General features: G+C 39.5%; 1 protein-coding gene across 1 annotated transcript in view; it reads right to left on the minus strand.

Annotated features, from left to right (window-relative positions):
- Nucleotides 1-746: 746 nt before the first annotated feature.
- The window catches only part of LOC141578209 (uncharacterized), a 56,443-nt gene continuing 44,708 nt past the window's right edge, over nucleotides 747-12,481 (minus strand). Inside the window, exons 18-21 of the mRNA XM_074367790.1 lie at nucleotides 5,123-5,287; nucleotides 4,409-4,548; nucleotides 2,395-2,619; nucleotides 747-1,779 (exon numbers count right to left, since the gene is read on the minus strand). The gene's annotated coding sequence lies outside the window, so the exon portion shown is untranslated. The remainder of the gene's footprint in view (nucleotides 1,780-2,394; nucleotides 2,620-4,408; nucleotides 4,549-5,122; nucleotides 5,288-12,481) is intronic.

Consider the following 12,481-nt stretch of genomic DNA (forward strand, 5'->3'; position numbering starts at 1 on the left):
ACAAAATTAACAAAAACATAAACAATAATCTGGAATAAATTCAAAAATAATGCCCATATTCTAAATGGAGAAACTTCAGGACTGTACTGAGGGTTAAAGTAAGATGTATGAATGTAGAGACATAAACATATTGCATGGAGAAAAGCAGTTTTGTAAAGATGTAAGTTCTCCTAAGAATAATTCAAAACTTAATAAATAATCCCATGAAAATTCCAATCTGATTTTTTTTAACTTGAACAAAATATTTTGGAATTCTTCAGGAATAATAAAGTCATAATACTTGACAAGAAAATTTGGGATGGAAGAAAAGAATCAAAAAAATCAGACTGCCAATTATTAAATAAATTTTTACAATATGTAAGATATGGTGCTGGAGTAAGGAAAGGAGATTGACAGAAGGGAACCATGAGCTCAAAAATAGACTCTAGTGTATGTAAGTATTTTGTACAGGTGGGATTTCAAATCAAAGAGAAAATTATGAATTCGATAATTGTCCTGGGACAGAGAATCACCTGGAAAGAATAAATTCCATTCCTGTCATAATGACCACAAGATAAATTGCAGATAGTGATGTAAATATTAAAAAGTACTAGTAACAGCAAATAGAACACTTTGCTCTTATTAAGTAAACTTCTCCTCACTATAACATGTAATATTATAATCTCCATCTTAGAGATTAAAAAAACCTACAGAAGAGATTTATTCCATTATAAGAGAGTATTTCTAAGAATAATGTCAAAGATAAAACCCATAAGGAAGACATTTACTATCCTAAGAATAGTTTGAGCCACAACAAAAATCAGAAAACTTCCTGAACAAAATGAAAGGAAAGAAATGACAAGAAAAAGCTCTGTGATACATGTTGATGAATTCACGAAGTTAATTTTCATAACATACAAAAAGCTGTCACAAAGCAACAAGAAGCTCCCTCACTTAAATGTGGGCAAAGGACAAAAGGAATCATTCATTTTAAAAAAGTCAAATGGCTAATGAGTGAAAAATGCTCAAAACTTCACTGGTCATCAAATGCAAACAAAAACAATGAAAAAGCACTTTTGCTTATCATATTGGCAAATATTTTTAAGATATTCTAGCTAGTGTCCATCTGTGGGAGAACAAATCATTAGCGACTTTTTCAGAGGATGACATATCAATGGATTTGCAAGCTCTGAAAAACGTACATACACACTGACTCAACTCCACTTCTAGGAATCGTTTCCTTTAGGAAAAAAAATCAGTCCAAAAAGATGTACCCATCAGGGCATTTACACAGCACTGTATACAAAGGTGGGAAGAAAAACTGAAGTGAAATCATATCCAGCGATAGAGAATTGGTTACATAAATAATTGTGCATTTTTTCATTCCCCAATAGAGAAGGAATTTCTAGTCACTTGAAAGGAGTCTGTGATGAATGTAAATGTCACATCCAGGGACTAAATTTCCAGAAGCCTTAACTAAAGGAATACACATACAAGATCACAGGAATGTCTGTACAAGAAGGATGCAACTCAAACATTCTTTCTGACAGTGGAAAATGGAGAAAACTTAACTGTCCACCATCAAGACAATGATGCGGTAAATCAAGGTGAGCTGCGGGTGCTGAGGGAGCCGGCGTTTCGCCATGGTCCAGGGCCTTGTCCACAGCACTCTCCCACCAAATGTGTCCGTGGACGAGACGACACCCGCACATCAGGAGACCCCTCCAATTTATCTGAAAGTGCCGGGTGAGTCTGGAGTGGGAGGACGTCCATGATATACCCCTAAGTGAATAAAGCGAGCTGCAGAAAAACATATAGTATGGACTCATTTTTAAATAAAGCATATATACACACACCTATACATTGATTTCTCATATGTGTATATATATCTATCTCATAGGCATAAAGGGCATGATATATATATACAAAATTTTCAACAGCTTTTACTCTCAGGAAATAATGAGAAGGGAGTTAGGGGCCTTCCTGTACCACCACAGTTCTCTTTTCAGTATTTAGGTTAAGTATACTTGGAATTTAAAATTTATTTAAGTCCGAAGAAAAATGGACGATGCCTCCATAAGACAGAATGCTACACTGGTCTTTAAAAATCATGCCAAGGGAGATAGAATATTGTAGAAAAACATGTAATAAGCCAAATGGAAAATGGAGGTCTCCGAACAGTAAACAGGGACGGAGTGCTCACTGGTTTTTATGACAGAGATGATAAACACTGACGAAAAGAACAGAAAATAAATGTTAAATTGTTAATTATTATCTCTGAGTAGCGGGACCACGATAGAATCTTTTGCCCCTTTTTTCAGACATATTATATTAAATGCACATTATTTTTCATCTGAAAATAGCATTTTTAGACGTGTAGTACCACGCAGTGGGGAATAATACAAGAATACTTACAGAAACAATTAACTAGGAGACACCGCAGCAGCACCACACAATGTAAAACGGGCAATCCTGATTTACACCGCTCAGTTACATAAGGATCCAGAAAGTGAGAGCACCTGCTGTAACAGGGCGTGGCCCCCTTCTATTTGTCAGTTGTGTCTTCAGGGCTGAGGCAGTTCTGAGCACGGCCAGTGTCAGTTCCCGTGTCTGGATGGATGCTACTGGAGGTGAGGACACCTGCAAGCAGAAAGGAAGAACAGAAACCATCCTCTGCATTTTCTGTCTTGTTTCTTTGTTACTTTAAAAGAGAGGCATAAATAAGATAAACTGTGTATCTCCCCTACTGAAATTTCAGTAATGAAACCGTTTTTAAAGGCTTCAGAGCTTATATTCTGTCTATAACTGTCTTTTAAACAAAGAATCATATTTATTAAATGTTAATTGACTCAGTTAATTAACTCCCTGTTGAAATATTCAAGTAAAGAACATGAAAGGCCTTACGTAAAAGAACCACACCTGCAGTGACTAGCTCAGCTGTCTTGACGGCAATGCAGTCAGCCCCCACCATCCCGTGGCCCTGAGCTCCTGATGCTGGTAAGAGAGCACGCTGCCGCCTCAGATGGAGAGATACTGTGAAAGCATTTTTTGAACACTACAGTACTGACAAAACATAACTGACAAATCCCAGGCTCCTTTGAAGCTGTCATTTTTGGTTTCTGGCCAACCACAGTCAATGAGCAGAACCACCCCATTCCCGAGTCATGGGACTCACGTGGGAAGAAATTTTGTAGAAATTTCCAGGTACAGAATGTAACCAACTATATGTAGAACTCTGACAAAAGAAAAGATGAAATACTCTGATGTTGAAGACACTCAAAATATTCTCCTAAGCCTTAGTAGCTGGAAAGGCTGGGCTTCTCCTCAGCCACTTATTTATTTCACAGCCAGTGAGCATCTCCCACAAACCCTGTTTCCCTGTGTCTGCTGGGAGCCTCAGGCACACTCTTGCTGTCGATCTTATAAGTCACAGGGTAGACGCGTGTCTCTCATGCCTGCCACCCTCACACAGGCTCGCCTCCTAGCCTCACTGTCTGAACTTGGCCCCATTTTCTCACCTGTTTATTTGGTATCTGTTCTTCTGTAAGCTGCCTGAAATGCTTTTTGGAACAAGTCAGAAGAATGAGTGGGTAGAGAAATGGACAGTTGGACAGGTGAGAGGTGGGCAGACAGACAGAGAGACTCCAAGAAAAGGGGAACAAAGAAAATTCCCTATGCAGAACCCTCTTCTAGTCAGGGAAGAAAACCGCCACGGAGACGTGTGAAGAGGCAGGTGGCTTAGGGCTGTTTCCTGGATTCCATGAAAAGTCCCACCAAGAGAGAGGGTAGAACTATAAATAATAAAAGAAAAAAGCATGCATGCTTGAAAAATATATCCACAATATGTACTTTCTAAAGAATAGATTCAAATCAGCAGGGCCCAATTACAAAATCCTTGGGTATTTACAGAAATGAGAATCCCATCTCCAAACCACAAGACATCACTTCGGAGCACTAGAGTCTACACGGGGCTGTTATAAAGCCTTCACCACAAAAGCTATGCTCTCCTGCACTTACGAGGAACGAGCAGCTGTGCTCGGGCTGCCCACGCGCATCATTTGCACACTACAGCACCTCTACGGGGGAGGGACGCTTAGCGAGCCCCATCTCTGCAGGACAGAAAACAAGCCCGGGAGAGGCTAAGCCGACCTACCAGTTCTCCATCTCACAGGACTGGTCACTCCAGAGCAGGACTCGAACTCGTACCCACGTTTGTAATCACGGTACTACCGTGCTTTGTGTGCTTTTTATGTGTATAATACATTTGTTTCTGGCATGAAAGTATATTTAATAAATGATCGGTTGTCCTGTCTATTTCATTTGCTCACAATCAATCTTTATAGTGTTGAATTGCACTCTTTTTCCGTGGAGAAAGGAACGGAACGAGCGGGTGTTAGAATGAGGTGGGGCTCCATTCTTTATCTGTTACCTCATCTCATCCAAGTCCCCAACCAGGGAGAAGGAGCAAATGTTTTCTTCATCTTTTAAAGAGAGGGCTCCACTGATGGTGACTTAACTCCAAAACCAAGTCTGGGGAAAGGGCACATTCAGCAACCAGAGCATTATCACCTGTAGGAAGGCAAAAACAGCTCACGGGAGGGCTCAGTGGGTCACCCTGATTTAATTTCAATCGATAAAACAATAATGCACTCTAAAAATACTAGCATGCAATGGATTGGCTCTTTCTTGACATCTAGCAAGTTTCCACAGTCCACATGTAAAATTATCGTGAACCAGTGAAAGGAAGTGTCTACAGACAAGAAAAATCAATGCCACATGTAAACTGAAACCCAGGCTGGAGGAAAGGAAGAGAAAGGGCATAGTAAAGAAGTGGGGAAAGGCTGGGGAAAATAAATCATCACACGGACTCTCAAGCATCATCCAGCAAGCATATAATCATTCGAGAGAGAGAGTTACTGAGGTCCTATTCTGTGCAAGATTGTAGAGCGGGTGAAGCAAGAGCGCAGCGACCATGGTGGCAGCAAGTGGCGGGGCTCAAATACACTTCTGATCCCGGTACCTGGCACACTTGTCCTCAGTATAAAGGCAAAAAAAAAAAATGTAAAATAACTCTGTAAACTCAAAGCATTGTTAAAAAAAAAATTAAACAAAACCTAAATACCAGGACAGACAATCCACGCACATTGCTGGATCAGAAGACAGCGCTCTTGGAATGGCAGTGCTCCCCAGAACGATCCGTATATTCTACGTGGTCTCGATCACAATCCCTGCGGGCTCCTCTGCAGAAACTGACTAGCTGCTGCTACAATTCATATGGGAATTCGAGGGTCTCAGTAACCAGTACGTACTTGAAAAAGAAGAACAATGTGAGAGGACTTGTAATTCTCAATTTCAAAACTTACAACTGTATGTCTAGGTGAGATTAGAGGCCATTGTGAAGTTATTACTGTGTTTATCCTTATTTTCTAAATTCTCTACAATGACTACAAGTGTTACAATAAGAAAAATAAAAAGTAAGGTATCTTTTAAAACATGCACACCGATTCATTCATTGGGAAAAAAATATTTTAACTATAAAGAGGTAACCAAATATCTAGTGAAAAAGGACTACTTAAAAACAAGTGTGTATTTTCATTTTTCATAAATTGAAAACTGAAAAGCACAAACACATCAAGTTTCTAGGGAGACCGATGCAACATATTAATAGTTATTTTCAAAAATTCTAATTGAACAATGAAAACTCAAGAAAGGGAAAATCGCGATTGACAGCCAACTGCAAACACATGGAGAGCAAAGGCCTAGAAATCACAGTTCCTTTAACTCTGATACTAACTCAATAGAAGAGGAAATTCCTCCCTGTGGGGACAGTGCAATCCCATGCATAAGACAGGATACACAGTACAAACTGCACTAGAATCTGGCGTGATTTTCTTAGAAGAATTCTAAAGTTACAACATTGCTGAAAAACTATAAAAACACTGAAAGACAGATTAAAACACACAGTCATATATATTATATAGAAACATATGAAGTCTGCTCCCATGTTGCATAGAAATACAAACATATTTGTTCATTTATGGGCACTGAATATTTTATCCCAGGTAGAATATTTCAACTAAAACAAATAATCAATAATACACACCTCTTGTAAAATCTACTTGATAAGGTACTCTGCTATGTAACCATAATGTGTCTAAGATAGATCTAAAATTAGTGAAAAAGATCTTTGTATGGTTCCTTGAACACTTCTCAAAATTCCAAGCTTAATTTTAAAATAGATCTGAGCAGTATTTTTATATTAACTTTTCCCTCGTGAAATGAACAGCACAGTCTGTTGTCAAAATTCTGTCCTTACAATGATTCACGAGCACTGTATCCTAACAAAACTGCTGGACAGCAAGGCACTATCCAGACACTGTGACCAAACAAATGAAACACAAGGAAGACAGTGACCCTATTTTGGAGGACTTACCGTCTGTGTCAACTCTGGGGTTTTTATTTGATTGGTTTGATTGGGTAGCAAAATAAAATCAATCAAGTACTTTCTTCTTTAAGCATTCTGTAAGTCATGACTCTGTTGTTAGTGTCATGAGAAGGAAAGACTAAAGCAAGAATTCATTAGGTCAATTAGCAACAGCCATCACTGGGGAGTGAGTAATAAAGAAGTTAACTGATAGCAATGCTTCTGCCTACATGAGACCTAAAATAAACCTACACTGATCTCTTTAAGGAAAATGAGGAGATGAGGCCCCAATGAGAAAAACAAAAACTAACAAGAAATCAAAAAAGTAAAGACTTTTCATTAACGATTCCAGGAAGGAGTGGAGCATGGTGGTGAAAAGCACAGATGCTGGGGACAAACATGAGGGTCTGAACTCCCACAGCACTGGGTAGCTTTGACACTGATAAGTCAGTGAAATTTTCTGCATCCCAGTATCCTATCCATAGACTGGGGACAGCAACAGCACCCGTCTCCTAGAACGGTCCTAATAATTAAGTTATTTTATATATAAAAGTTTAAATAAAATACCTCAGATATTAAATATTACCCCAAAAGCACAAGGAAAAAGAAAACAGAGATAAATTGGAGTTCATCAAATTTTAAAACTTTGCTTCAAAGGACACCATCAAGAAAGTGAAAAAACAACACAGAGCAGAAATTTTTTCAAATCATTTATCTGATAAGGAATTTGTATCTACCAAAAAAAAAAAAAAAAAAAAAGAACCTCCTACAACTCAACAATAAAAAGGCAACTCAATTAAAAAATGAATAGAGGATCTGAAAAATATTTATAAAGGAAAATATACAAATGACCAATAAGCACATCGAAACGATGTTCAATATCATTAGCTGTAAGGGAAATCAAGTCAAAACCACTAGGAGAAACAGCTTCACACTCACTACAATAGGTTATAATCAAAAAAAGAGTAACAAGCACTAATGAGGACACAGAAGATGCAGAGGTCGCAGCCGTTGCTGGTGAGGATGTAACACAGACTGGCCACTTTGGAAAAACGCCTGGCAGGTCCTTAGAGAGTTGAACATTTGGTTTCTGAATAACCAGGCAATTTTGCTTCCTGGGCACACACGTAAGAGAACTGAAAACAAATGTTCACATAAAAACTCCTACAGGAATATTCACGGTGCCATTACTCATCACAGCCAAAAAGCAGAAACAACACAAATGCCTATCACGTGATGAATGGGTAAACAGAGGGGCCCAGCCATACAGAGGAATATTATTCAGCAATAGCAAAGCATAGAGTACTGACCCAGGCCACAACGTGGACATATTTTGAAAACGTTACTCAGGGTGAAAGAAGTCAGTCACAATAGATGCTTCCACTTACATGAAGTAACTCGATTTACATGAAATTTCCAGCAGAGGCAAACCCACAGAGAGAGAAAAGTGGCTCCCTGGGGCTGTGGGAGGATGGGGAAGATGGGGATGTCTGCTTATGCATAAGGAGCTTCCTGCTGGGGGGATGAAAACGTTCTAAGATTGAATGGGATGCACAATTCTGGGCATAGAGTAAAAACCACTGTACATTTTAATGGGTGAATTGTTATTAAAACTGTTAAGAACGAGAGCACCTCGGGCCAGTACCTTCCCATAGTAAATGCAAATTGCTAAATTTTATTACAGGAAGAAGAAACTGCCCTCAGCATGAAAGCAGGAGTTCAGCAAATGTGAGTTAACCGAAATTGGACAAGAGCATTTCACTTGAAACAGTTGCTGAGTGTACACAAAATATTAAGACATGACAAGGAAAATCAGTTTGACATCACGAAGAAGCATTCTGCTTCAAATGCAGATCAAGGATTCGGCAAGCCCAGCTGCTAGAAATGACCAGAGAAGAAACCTGGTTCTTTAAACAAGCACCAGAGCCAACAAGGAAATAGTGGTGAGGAAAGTAGGCGGCCGAAAATCTGGAACAGTTTGTTACAAATAATTTCTCCACTGAAAATTCAAAAATAAAATGAAAGTGATGTAATACTGTGCTGACCTCACGTGAATGGGCTTCCTCCGGTTCTCGACAGTTTTGTAACCCCGAATGAGAGACTCAGGAGAATCAGAATGGCTCCTGGGAGTCCCCAAATGACTGCCCACCATCACGCTGACCACCATCACATCTGCCAGGGTGGAATTGCAGAGAAGAGACCAACTTCTGAAAGGCACAGGAAATATTGACAAGGGAAAAAAAGGCTGATGTCAGTCTTGGGACAGAGGCCCTGAGAGCAGAGGCCAGAAGGCTGCAGGTGAACTGGAGTGGCCCTGGGGCAGGAAGGGACCACGGGGGAGCAGATCTCAATTCTCTTCTCTCTCTCCCTCGGGTAGGAGAGATAAAGTCTGCATCCTTCTCACCTGGAACTGTGGGTTCTGGCTGGCAGAAGTCTTACCGACATGGAATGAATGACTCAAGACTGTGGAAAAAGGAAAGAAAGCGAGAGGGATTAGGGAGCCAACTCCAAGAGCCTCTCAAATGCTCCCATATTTATTGTGTATAATCAAAGAAAATAGTCTTTAACAGTTGTGTGATAGTAAACAGGAACTTGGGGAAAGACAGGATGAGACAGAGATTGTAGAATCCACAATGAGTAAAAAGGCTTAGTTTACCTTTAGGGGAGTCATGGGGAGAGGGGAACAAGATAAATTCTTTAGATATTCATTACAAAGCAGACCACCAGTCCAGCCAGGTCCGTGTTTTGGGGATAATAGACTATCTAACAGCACGCACGACCAGCATTTATAGCTGAGGGCCTGGGTCATTGCTGTGCAATGAACAGAGTGCTATCTAAAACCTCAAATATGCAAGCAAGGCATTGTCTCTGCTTTTTATGGCAAGGAGACAGGAGTGAGGATGCACAGGTGCTTGCTTGAAAGCAGTTACTAAGCACACTTTTTCTTCTTAAAGTTGACATGCGTCTGGTGTCTGTTAAATTTGTTAACCCAATCATGGGCTATCACATGCAACCATTATGGAGAACACCCTAGGATGACAAATCCTGGCTCTGGGTCTTTTCCTGCCAGCTTCGGCCATTCCAGCAGGGTCTAGACACATCCCTGAATAACGATCCCACAGAACCACCCAGACTCTTAACTCCTGGTGCTTGGAACTTAATTTTAGCTCTACACAACTTAACAGAGAAAAGTTTCAGAAACAATAGATATTATATTCTTTTTATATCTCATCATAGAACTAATTTTTCTGATTGCTCTAAGCTGCTTCTACTTGGTAAATCACCTAATTCTGCAGGTGAATTCAGTACTTTCCATTGCGCATAACTAGACAGCCTGGGCCCTCTGACTTCTATTGGTCAAATAAATTCCTATGCACCTAATTGTTTTCATTGTTTATCAAATTCAGCCTGGAGGTGAGGGAGTGTCACTCTGTTCCTCAGCCCACCCTCTACTCTATACTCTTCAGCAACTCAGGCCTCCTGAATACAAAACGTAGCATCTGTTTCCCTTGATCTACACTTTCCACAAACGCAACAGGAAACATCAGCCTAGAGAATGAATTCAACACAAATGTTAAAACAAAAATCTACAAACATGAAGCAACTCCATCTCGGAATCATGATACACAATGACATGAAATTAAGGGTGTCAGGTACAAAGCACGCGTGGGCCTGACCACCTCATTTCTATTCTTCAAAGGAAGGAAGGTTTTCATGTTTTTTATTATCATTCTTTGTCATTGTTTCTGATTAAGCCAAAAAATAGTTTATGAAATAATTAAGCACTGCAATAACAGATTTTCGCTGTATCAATTACAGAAGGCATTCAGAGGGGATAGGAAAACCCACCTATGTAAAAAATGCAAAATTTCTTCCCCTGTTAAGAACACGTATACAAAATGCAACAGAGAATTCAAATTCATGTGGAGAGGAGCAAAAGCCACAGAATCAAAGTCATTACTATGAGTCAATTCAAAATTCACTGGACAAACATGCTCAATGCATTCAAAGAATTTTAAAGGCACACTGCAAACCATTCACTTAATGATCTACAGGCTAGAGGAAGCATTTCCCTCTTTAACAGACAACAGAAATCAATAGGTTGCCCCACCAAACGAGGACCAAACAACAATCAGGTTTTTAACAGTTCTGATAAATCAGCATGTTCTAAACATCAAAATCCAGAAATTTTAAACATTCATTCACACCACAATGAAACAAGCACTTAAAAAAAAAAAAAAAAAAAACAATAACCCGAAGAAACTAAGCACAATTATCATGTACCTGGATCAATGGGAACTTCTTGTAACGCTGGAAGAAAGAACAGGCTATAGCCTTTTACTTAAAAAATAAAACTACATTTAAAGATAACTGCTAAAACACATTTCATCATTCATGTTGCCTTGAAAAATTTGAGGCACTCGTATCTGATCAGAAAGGCAATTCTGAGTAATAGTATGTTACAATTCAGTGCCAGTTTGCTTTAGTAGAAAAAAGAAAAGCTACTGTTTCTCATCCTGCACAAAGTGTAAAGAACCTTCCTGCCTCTATCTCCTCCTATTTTCTAAGCTCATTCTCCCCAACCCTTCTGAAACAAGTATGAGAAACTTTTATTCCCACCAATATGCCAAATGACAAAAGAGTATCAATTGATTTGTATAAATATATGCCTACAACTTGAACTGGAAGAGAAAGGTATCAGAAGGCTATATGGAACTTATTTCTACCTTCCTGAAATCACACACACACACACACACACACACACACGTTCACAGAGACACAGACATGTACACACTGAATTACTGGGCAATTCACAAGCTGAGGACTTCCAATTTATAGAAGATAACTTTGTAGTTAGTTTAAAATACAAAACTGTCAGCTTTTGAAAGCCTTCATCATCTGCTAAATCATCCAAATATCAACGAGACCCAATTAGACTTCTCTGTAGAATATAATTTCCCATGATGGCAAAACAGACCCTAAGTAGTGGATCCAAGACTCGTGTTTATCACTACCTATGATCGTTTTTAAACACATAAACTGATTCAGAAAGTATGCCCAACAACATTTATTCTTATTGAAATAGCATATGTATTCAATTGTCTATACAGAAAATAGGTCCCATGATGGTGTTTAAGAGCTATTTTGTGTATTGAAATATTTATTTTTAAGTTCAGACAAGGAGGGTCTGTATTACTCAGTTGTAGAACACCTGCTTAGCATGCACAATGTGCTGGCTTCAGTCCCCAGTACCTACATAAAAATAAATAAAAATAAGTGCTTATTTAAAAATAAGAATAAATTTATAAAAAGAGTAAATGCAGACTGAAAACCACTGCAATCTAGGAGCCATAATTTTAATAAAAAACAAGAGTTTCTATCAAATATTCACTATATGACAATCACAGAGACAACCACATATCGCCCCTGACAACCATCACATGTGATTCTCAGCAACCCTACTAAGTAGACACCGAAGAGAAACCCAGCATTGCGGATGAAGAAACGGAGCTCGGAGGAGCCGGGGACGCTCACCGTCCTGCTCCCCGTGACACCACGTCAACACAGGATGAGCGCTGACAGAGCTGCACTGAGGGGACACCCAGCTGCACGGAACCATGGTGCACTGGGGAGTCCCAGAAAACACTCAAAACTGTTCAGTGAAGAACCAGCTCAAATATATTACATTGTGCCACATCCTTTAAACAGGGAACATGACTGAGACCTTTTTGATGCCTCCGTGTCCTTTCGGCCATTATCAATTATTTGCCCTCTCAGCATGCCCAGTCATGAATTGGACCCCATAGGAAGTGCACTCAGATGGCAGAGCTTTTAAAGCTGTTTTATGAAGTTTGTAAGACACTGTCTATGCCTCACACAGGCGGTCATCCATGACTTCTCACCGGTGTGGATGTACCACATGAAATCACACCTTTCAGCTTTTTAAAATCCCTCCATGTAATCCAGACTTTTCAACAGCAAAGAAGCAGCTCAACCAGAAACAGTGGATAGCTTTTCACCAAATGGACTCGAACAGCCCATCGGACTACCTGGAAGCCCTTTTTTTCTATTAAACCC

Source organism: Camelus bactrianus, chromosome 7, assembly GCF_048773025.1.
Source record: "Camelus bactrianus isolate YW-2024 breed Bactrian camel chromosome 7, ASM4877302v1, whole genome shotgun sequence".
Classification (NCBI taxonomy): domain Eukaryota; kingdom Metazoa; phylum Chordata; class Mammalia; order Artiodactyla; family Camelidae; genus Camelus; species Camelus bactrianus.